The sequence below is a fragment of the Schistocerca americana genome, chromosome 7 (genome assembly GCF_021461395.2).
Source record: "Schistocerca americana isolate TAMUIC-IGC-003095 chromosome 7, iqSchAmer2.1, whole genome shotgun sequence".
Classification (NCBI taxonomy): domain Eukaryota; kingdom Metazoa; phylum Arthropoda; class Insecta; order Orthoptera; family Acrididae; genus Schistocerca; species Schistocerca americana.
In genome coordinates, this window is record NC_060125.1 from 327,779,923 (window position 1) to 327,789,824 (window position 9,902).

Sequence of the window (9,902 nt, forward strand, 5' to 3'; positions counted from 1 at the left end):
GCCTTTTAAGAAAGCAACACTAGAAAATTTGAATGATGAGTTAAAATCATTTTAAATAGGCTCTGACCGAGCACATGTTTTAGAAAGAAATACTTTCTTTAAGGAACCAGCGATCAAAATTAATTACATAATCCTCATCAACCATATTACATCCAAGACATTTAAGATTAAACAGTAATTTATAACATCAGAGAGCTGCAGTCCCAAGTTTTAAGCAGCACGTTTCAGATGGACTGCACTGCAACAGTACAATACAAGTCCCTCAGAGGATCTCCTCACACAGGAAGCTATTCCCACAATCGACAAAATATCAACATCATTCCATGTACAGACCTAAAACAAACTAAAAGCTCTCTTAAGTTTGGTACAGTTAATTTCCTTTCAACATAACATACATCACAAGTCTAGCCCTAGGACGGCACCGACACCCTGCAATTTAGCACGCGAAAAACTACGGCGATGCACTCACCACGTATCCTTACAAAATCCAAGAACAGAGAGACGGCCCCCCAATAGCGGAACATTTAACCACGCGCAGCGTGCGGGTTTGCGGGATGCTGATCTCGCCCTTAACCTCAACACCAGTACAAATACTAGTCAGCCTACAATCTTGAACCACCATATACATTCCTTCAGTTACTGCGTAGAAAGCCAATGTGATAGGCAAACAGACCAGCATATGATAAAAGCTTAAGCAATTTCCTTACTAAACAACCCTTACGAATAGTAGCCGTATTTTTTTTTTAAAACGTGAGCACACCCACAATCAAAAGACAATCAACGCCAATCACGAGGATTGTTAAGCAATTAGCAATGGTAACTTTTGCTTAGATTGGCTACAAATCAGCGCGTGATTTAACACAGTACAGAACAGTCTTTACAATATAACCATCACTACAATAGCAAATGACTCACACATGTACTCCCCCACGATTTCGATTCGCAGAGCCATAGACAAAACGTGGAGAACGTAACACTTAGACCATCATAATTGTGCTCCCTCAGCAAAAAAAAAAAAAAAATAACTGACTCCGGAGGAGGAGGAGGAGATTAGTGTTTAACGTCCTGTCGACAACGAGGTCATTAGAGACGGAGCGCAAGCTCGGGTGAGGGAAGGATGGGGAAGGAAATCGGCCGTGCCCTTTCAAAGGAACCATCCCGGCATTTGCCTGAAGCGATTTAGGGAAATCAAGGAAAACCTAAATCAGGAGGGCCGGAGACGGGATTGACACGTCGTCCTCCCGTTTGCGAGTCCAGTGTGCTAACCACTGCGCTAACTGACTCCCTTACTTGCACAGCAAAGGACCAGACCTAATGAAACCACCACAGTTTTCACCTCAAAATTGTCACAGTACAAGTGAGACTCTATCACAAATGTCATTTTACATCACCAGTTCCCGTGTAGTCAATACAAGCGCCTGTTTTTCACCCGTTTATAACGGCAGGCTTCAACATCGTACGGAAAAGAGCGTAGACACAACCTCTTACCAATTCTCTTCTCCGAAAGCAGCCACCGCAACTCTCGGGAACCACTGCGACATCCAATGCAAAAATCGTTACTCTTTCACAAAATTTACAGGACGCACGCTCCCCGCTGCTTGGTGCGCCGCCTTCCGTTCAGAGCCAACTTGTATATCTCCATGCGATAGGTGCGGTCCCACACTTGCTGCGTCAACCCGACAACCGTCCTCCACCACGTCCCGGAGCACACCCCACAGGACCTCGCCTCGTTACTCCTCGCATAGGCCCCAGAGGGCGCTGCTTACCGCCCTGACCGTGGCAGGAAAGAGAAACCACCAGAGTGGCACTATCGATATGAGCCGCCACGGCTCAGTCTCCTGTGTCTTCTTCTATCAGGCTATCAGACAAGTTTTGGCTCTCATAGAGGCCTTCAAAGTACTCTTTCCATCTGTCCGCACTCTGCTATGCATTTAACACTTGAATTCCCAATGTGCTCTTAACGTTACCACCTTTGCTTTTAATTCAAGTGGTTCAAATGGCTCTGAGCAGTATGGTACTTAACATTTGAGGTCATCAGTCCCCTAGAACTTAGAACTAACCTAAGGACATCACACACATCCATGCCCGAGGCAGGATTCGAACCTGCGACCGTAGCAGTCGCGCGGTTCTGGACTGAACCGTCTAGAATCGCTCGGCCACTACGGCTGACTGCTTTTCATTACACTGAGGATGTTTTTGGATTTTCCATACGTTTAGTCAGTCCTTCCGACAGTTATTCCTTGTCCGATTCCTTCACATTTTTCATGTAGTTGTTTCGCCTTAGGTTCCCTCCGCTTATTTCATTCCAAAGTGACTTATATTTCTGAATTACAGAATTTTCCTGAACATTTCTGTACTTCCTTCTTCCATGGATCAGCTGTACTATTTCTTCTGTTACCCATGGTTTCTTCGCAGTTGACTTCTTTGCCCTTATGTTTTCCTTTCGACCTTCAGCGATTGCCCTTTTTAGAGATGTCCATTCATCTACAACCGGCCGATTGAGCCACTTATAGCAGTATCTGTAGCCTCAGAGAACTTAAGTACATCTCATCCTTAACCCCCTTCTTTGCGCACTCATTCTTCCTCACTAGTCTCTTAAAACTCAGGCTACTCTTCATCTCCCCTAAATTGTGATCTACTCGATATCGGCTGCAGAGTGCGCCTTACTATCCAGTGTCTCATTTCGGAATCAATGCCTGACCATGATGTAATCTAACATCTTCCGTGTCTCCTGTCGTTTTCCAAGTATACCTTCTCCTCTTGTGATTCTTGAAAAGGGTATTAGGTATTCCAAGCTCAAACTGACTGCAGATATTAGTTGCTCTTTCTACTCTCTCATTTGTAGTTCCAAGTCTTCATTCTCCAGTAAACCGTTCTTTTACTTCTTCTCCTACCACCACATTCCAGCCCCATGTGACTGTTAGATTTTCATCTCCCTTTATGTACTGAAGTGCGCGTTCAGCGGCGCGTGGAGTAACCGAGCGGTCTAGGGCGTCTTGTCACGATCAGCGTGGCTTGCCTCGTCCGAGGTTCGAAACCTCCCTCAGGCATGGGTGTGTGTGTCGTCCTTAGCGTAATTTAGTTTAAGTTAGATTAAGCAGTGTGTAAGCCTAGGGATCGATGACCTAAGCAGTTTGGTCCCATAAGACTTTACCACAAATTTTCGAATTTTTACCCGTTCAGTATCCTCATACACTTTCTCTTTATTTTTATCTTTGGCTTTCGACGTCGCCATGTATACCAGAGCTATCCTTGTCGGTGTTCGTTTACTGTCATTTCTTACAATCCTATCATTGAACCGTTCACAGTAGCTCAATCTCTACCCTACCTTTCTATTCACAGCGAATCCTACTCCCATTATACCAATTTTTTGGTGCTGTTGATATTATCCTGTACTCATTAGACCAGAAATCCTTGTCTTCCTTCCATTTCACTGCACTGACCCCAACTATATCCAGATTGAACGTTAGCACTTCTCTTCTTAGTCTTCCTAGCTTCCTTATCAGGTAAAAACTTCTGATACTGCACACCCCGACTTGTAAAGCTTTATCCTTTCTTTGATTATTCAATTATTTTCTCAAGGTCACATCTCCATTGGCAGTCCTCTTCTCTGGGTCTAAATGGAGACTAGCACGGAATCTTTTACCAATGGAAACATCATCATAACGCATTTCCGGAAGAGGCTACATGTGCTGTTGGTACTCATTAGGTGTCCTTATTGTAACGGCTTCCATTGCCTTCTACATCCTCATGCTGATTCTTTCGCCTTTTGGGGTACTTTCCCATCCCAAGTTCAAGAGAGTGCCTTGAATCTCGGTCTGCTTCTACGCCCTCCTTCACAAGGCCGTTGGCAGAAAGAGGGTGATTTTCTATGCCGGAAGTCTTCGTCTGCAGTTACTGATGATTTTTATTCAAAATTTAAGTGGTGTCGGTGTTCAAACCCGGGTTCAGAATGCGTTTAGATCACAAAGACGCTGCTTCTAGGCCATAGGTGCAAGCATGCAGCATTTATGTTTGTCAGAAAGGGCTACAAGTTCAATATGTTGCCTTTTTGGATCAATGTCGGCTCTGGTGCCCTTATAATAGCCCTACATACTGTCCGACGCCCTCAAAATTTGGGACCACGTGATATTGTTTGTCGATGCCTCTTTAATAACATTACCAACATGACATAAATATCTTCCACACCTGAGGAAAGTGCTAGATAAATGTTTCAAGAACGGAGTAATAAAAAAGCTGCAAAATCAAAGTTTGAACACAATCAGTACAAATATATGCTTACTTCTAGATATCATCTCAAAGCAAATTCCGTGGTATGGATTATCTGTCAAATGAATGGGTTTGTAACAGCTTACTGCCATAACTGGAAAACAGCTTAGATTAACTATCTCTAGCAATATGAGGAAATTCTTAACAATCTTCAACACTCATTAACTAACTGCACTCTCGTAGAATTGATGTTGGCCAAAATTGAGAATTAGAAGTATGTGAATATAATCCCACATGTTTATAGGAATAGTGATTCTTAGGATGAAAAGATATGACAAGCATTGATCACCACCATCGACAAAGCCTGGAAAAGAACGAAATATTTTGACCAAAAGCTAACTAAGATCCAGAAGTTTCATGTGCGAAATGATGTATTAGTCTGGAAGCATCTCACTCGTATTGGCTCTCTCTGTTTTTTTACATCCTTGCTTACAGACGCTGTCCGCCTCTGTGTAGTCGCCAGGTGGCACCTTTGTAGCCTCATAGTAGAGTCTTTGGTTGTAGTTCCATGGGCAACTTGTTGACGACATTGGCCGTCAGTCGGTCGTAGTCAGGCGACAGAGAGATATTAGCACATGTAACGTTCGGCGGGCTGTGCACGGAGATTGAGACCGAACGATTGTCTAAGTGGCCGGTCGTCACTAAAGCCGTGTTGATCGGCAATACTTGAGCCTAAGGTCGACACAGCCGATCTACCCTGCATTAAGGGTAGCTGCTGATATGGACTTTGGAGTGCTGTTCATTTTCTAATGCCGTCTGGTCTGCCCTTGTGGGTAAGGTACTCTATACTTGGTTGCCCCACGTGCTCCCCTGTTGAAGTTGCTTCCATTACGCTGGACTGCCTGTGTTTCTCCGTCATCCTGATTCAACTACTAAGTTCACCTTTTGGCGCCTCTGTTTGTCGTCATTTGACTTCCACATTTGTCTTGTTCAATATCTGCTTATTTGTCAGCTGCGTATGAAATTAATTGTCACATCTTCTACGCCGCCACGTGTGTTAGTGACCACCGAGGTCGAAACTGAGTCTGATTATTAATGCCAGTTGTTGTTTCCCTGACTGATGTGGCGACTATAAAATTGTCCACAGTTATGGTAAGCAAGCGCTAGCAGCCAGTGGATCTTGACTCTTTTGCATAATTGGGTTCACTTACTTTGCTGAGATACTTCCTTTCAGGGAAATTATTTCTTTCAAATAGGATTACAACTGTAGTTGTTTGAGTCTAAGATTAACCGTGAATCATCAATAATTCTTGGAAAAATTCTGGTTAATTCATGTAAGGTTTGGGCGGGGCTTGGGGCCACGCCCACGTTGAGCTTTGGTCTTGATGTGAGAAATTTCTTATGTCCCATGATTATTATGTGTGATTTACATGATTGCATCTTTTCTCTCGGCCCTCCGAGCTATTCGTAGCGTTTGGAGGCGCTGCTCTGTGGTCATACTGGTTCCCACCGGTCCCCCTGGCGTAGCCTGTCCGTGTCGGCTGTGTACGTATGCGCGGGCGGCGCGCCGCTTCGTCTCACCGTACCCTCTGAGACGTTCCGGCCTTCTGGTTTGCTGCAGCATTCTTTATAAGTTGAGTTTCTGTCTCGTAGCAATCGGGCGTTAATTTACCCAGGTGTGCCCAACATTTTTTTCATCTTTTTCATCCGTGGCCTGCCGCAACTATTCCTTCCGTGGTTTCCCTGCCTGAACATTTATTTTTATTCCACGTCAGTATCTTGAAAATGTCAAGGAGACTTCCCTCATTCATTGAATGCTCTCAAATCAAGTGATTCACTATGGCCAGGATTGTAAGAAATTTATCTTATTTATTTATTTATAATGAACCTATTGTGTGTTGTTCATCTGTAATTCTGAACTGAGCAGTTTACGTTTTAAATGCATGTTTGAACAATGCTCTACATTTATGATGGTAAATTCAGTGGGAACGTGTTTTGTCAGGCAGTCGAATTATTTATCCATGCAATAAAGTATTGTAGAACTTTTGCTAAGTAATAAATGATTTGTGATAAATGGCCTGCACCTTCTCATGCCGGTTTACTTGGTCCTTTATCCTGAGACGTCCACTGACATTTCAGCATGCTTGGTCATCATTATTAAACTGAAATAACAAGCCGAGGCAGGTATTGTTGACAAGTCTCTTGAATTTGTGAGAATACCTAATAGAGGAACTTACTTGCATGTCCCGATATTTGACAGATTGAAGGTTTATATCGTTGTAAAGCCATGAAACCTTATTTTTACAAGTAATGATATGTAATGGTACTTTGTATTGTGTGTAAAGGGGACGGTAGTCGGAGATTATTAATTCAATTAAGGTATATTTTTTGCACAACTGCATTTAACTTAGATTGTGTTGGTGTTTTCTATGCGTATATGCTAATGTGTCGATATTTATAGAAGTATGTACAGGATTTAGCTAAAGTACTTCATTGCAAAACTAGATTAGGAGTTTGTTGTTTTCTGTACGTATTCGTAAAGCACGTGTTTTTGAAACTGCTCTGATGCTGTATCTTGTTACTAAATTAAGTACTGTTCTTGTCAGAGATTAACAAAGTAGGGCAGATATACTGTAGGCATAGGAGATAAAGTAGGTTCTGTGTAAGAAGTCTCCTAATAATACGATGTCTTAACTGCAGAAAAGGGACAAGTTCATTATTACTAATTTCACAGAAGAGACAAACACAATTACATACAAAAGCTCTAAAGCAAAAGTATTCCAATTTTTTTTCAAAAAATGTGCGGTTGTAAATTACTGATTTACATTTTTTTTAGTTTACTTTTTCAACTTTCGGAATGGGAACGCTCCCTGTTTGCAGTGAACAAAGTGTATTAAACAGTAAAGCCTCATTTTTTAGTATATAAATTTATTTTAGGTGTTTTCCTCAAACTAAATGCATTTTCAACATTAATACGTCAAAATACGTTCATGGGCTTGAACATCCTTTTCACTTTCATGTCTCTTTGCTGTTTCATACGTCAAAATTTCAATCCAAAATTGCTTTCTGGAGTCGGCAGTAGTGGCCGAGCGGTTCTAGGCGCTACAGTCTGGAACCGCCCGACCGCTACGGTCGCAGGTTCGAATCCTGCCTCGGGAATGGATGTGTGTGATGTCCTTAGGTTAGTTAGGTTTAAGTGGTTCTAAGTTCTAGGGGACTGATGACCTCAGAAGTTAAATCCCATAGTGCTCAGAGCCATTTGAACCATTTTTTTGCTTTCTGGAATTTTGAATATCATCCATTTGTAACATGTTTCTAGATAATTCGGCATTGTAGGTCGGTTCCCTGAGAAGTTCTAGACTCATCTGAGTATCCCTTAAATAAAAGCTATCTGCTTGCAAGCCATTGATATTTGCTTTACTATGGTGCATCTTTGCTGAAACTAAATTCACGGTACTTTGATAGGTCAAAGAAAACCTTTTGCAGTTTTGGGGCAACTTTTCCATAAGACTCACAACTAAGGCAAATTTTTGGCAAATTTTTGGCCACCAAATGTAATCTGTAATGTCTTCTGTTTTCATGAGAACAACACAATTTGTCTTTCGTCTGCGAAGAATGCAGCATAAATTCATTCACCTCATTAACAGTGTTCCTATTTTCTCAATTTTCTTCTGATGAGGCCAAAGTCACTGCCCTACGCAGCACTGACTGCGGACAAATTTCGTATTCGCAGTGAACGGTCTGCTGGCCCAGTAGTACAGCCTGGAAGCAATACAGCGAACTTAGAAAATTTTTTGATATATTTCCTTTCTGCAAACTGCGGTTCACATAGAAAAAAGAGAGCCTGCGTGAGTTTTTAATGAGATGACCACACATCATAGAGTTAAACTAGGCAAATTTGCCTCCCATAAACCGCAAATCTATGAGGTATTATTACTATATGACATAATGACCTAGGTACAAGGCTGTGGGATCAGGCGGTAAGTAGTGATGTACTACTGCATTGGGCTGAAGCCTGTCCCTCTTGCCAGGCAACTGTGCTTCAGTGTATCAGTGTCAAGTTTGGCTGCGTTGCTGAAACAGATCGCACCAGAGGCAGTCCGTCTAAATGCAACTGTATTAAACTGCCGCCCCTAGTGACGGCGTATAATAGAGAGCGAAATTAAAGCATAAAACGACATTAGCAGTAAAGTAAACAGTGTATTTCACACCGAACTGACGGAGTATGTACTCTAACCTCTTCGTAACACGAGAATGTTCCCAATAATGTAGCGGGTGCATTTGGTTAGGCGTTAGCCATACACTTAACGGTACGTGTTATCGACGGTTAGAATCCAGCACCGTTCGAAAATTTTTGCATCGGTATGATGAGTTTATTGTAAGCGCAGGCCTAAGTTTGTTACATTCAAACAAGAAAACGACACTGTTGCAAATTTTATGCCTTGCGTACACTGCACTAGTATACGGCTTGAATGCATTCTCTGCTGTTAGTCGTTTTATTCTTCACAGAGGAATACGTTGACGCGCTCCGTATTTATGGAGAAACAAGGAAAAATTCATTCGTGGCACTACGTGTGTTTCAGGAACGGTAGCCAGGCAAGTGACACCCGACTGCACAGACAAAAAAGATGGTTCAAATGGCTCTGAGCACTATGGGACTTAGCCATGCCCGAGGCAGGATTCGAACCTGCGACCGTAGCGGTCGGGTGGTTCCAGACTGTAGCGCCTAGAACCGCTCGGCCACTCTGGCCTGCCTGCACAGACATTCCGCAGTGTTGAAAGACATGTAAGAACAACAGCTGTGATTGAAGAAGTAGCTCCTGTCCAATAGAAGATTATAACATCTGGTGAAAACCAAGAGGCCGTCCCGGATACAATTCGTACTAGTCCACACATGAGCACAACTGCACAACAGTAGAACACCGGCCAGTCGTCCGTGTGACGAATAGTGGATGCACGTAAACATCAGTCATCATAGTACATTTACAGTTACACCAAGAGCTAAAAGGGCAGGATTTCCAAGCTATAATGAATATCTGTCAGTGGTTGTTAGGAACTCTGGAAAATGATGCATCACCTTGCTTTCGGCCGAATCATGATTTCGCTGTAATGAAACCGTCAATAGCTATAAAATGCACTAATGGAGCACCGACAGTCCTCACCAGCCTATCAGGCACGATGTGAAGTGAATGTTTTGTGTGGAACCTTGTGCAATCGCCTCATTGGGCCGTATTTCTTTGGATGCCATTTGGTGGGGAAACTACCTGCACTTTCTGTGGTACTCCCGCTCCTTCTGGAGGGTTTTGGATAGCAAGTTCCTTTAACGATGCAGTTTACACAGGATGGAGCTCCACCACGTTCGACTTTGTCCGTTCGAACAGTGAACTTGCAGGGAAATGGACAGGGAGAGGAAGACCTGTAGCTTGGCCCGGCAGATCAATGGATTTAACCCATTCGATTTCTTCCTGTGGGAGCGTTAGAAAAATGTGGTTTACACTCAAGCGCTGGAACGTCCCGACCACCTCCTGCAGCTCATCTCAGAGACCTGCAGATCAGTAACACCGGAAATGCTTCGGCACGCAAGAAGATCTATTCACCGCCCCAAGGTGAATGCAGCCGTGCGTCAACCAGAAACGTCATCACTTCCAGCATTTTCTGACATGATAAACATGGTCAAGTGCCATTCTCTTCCT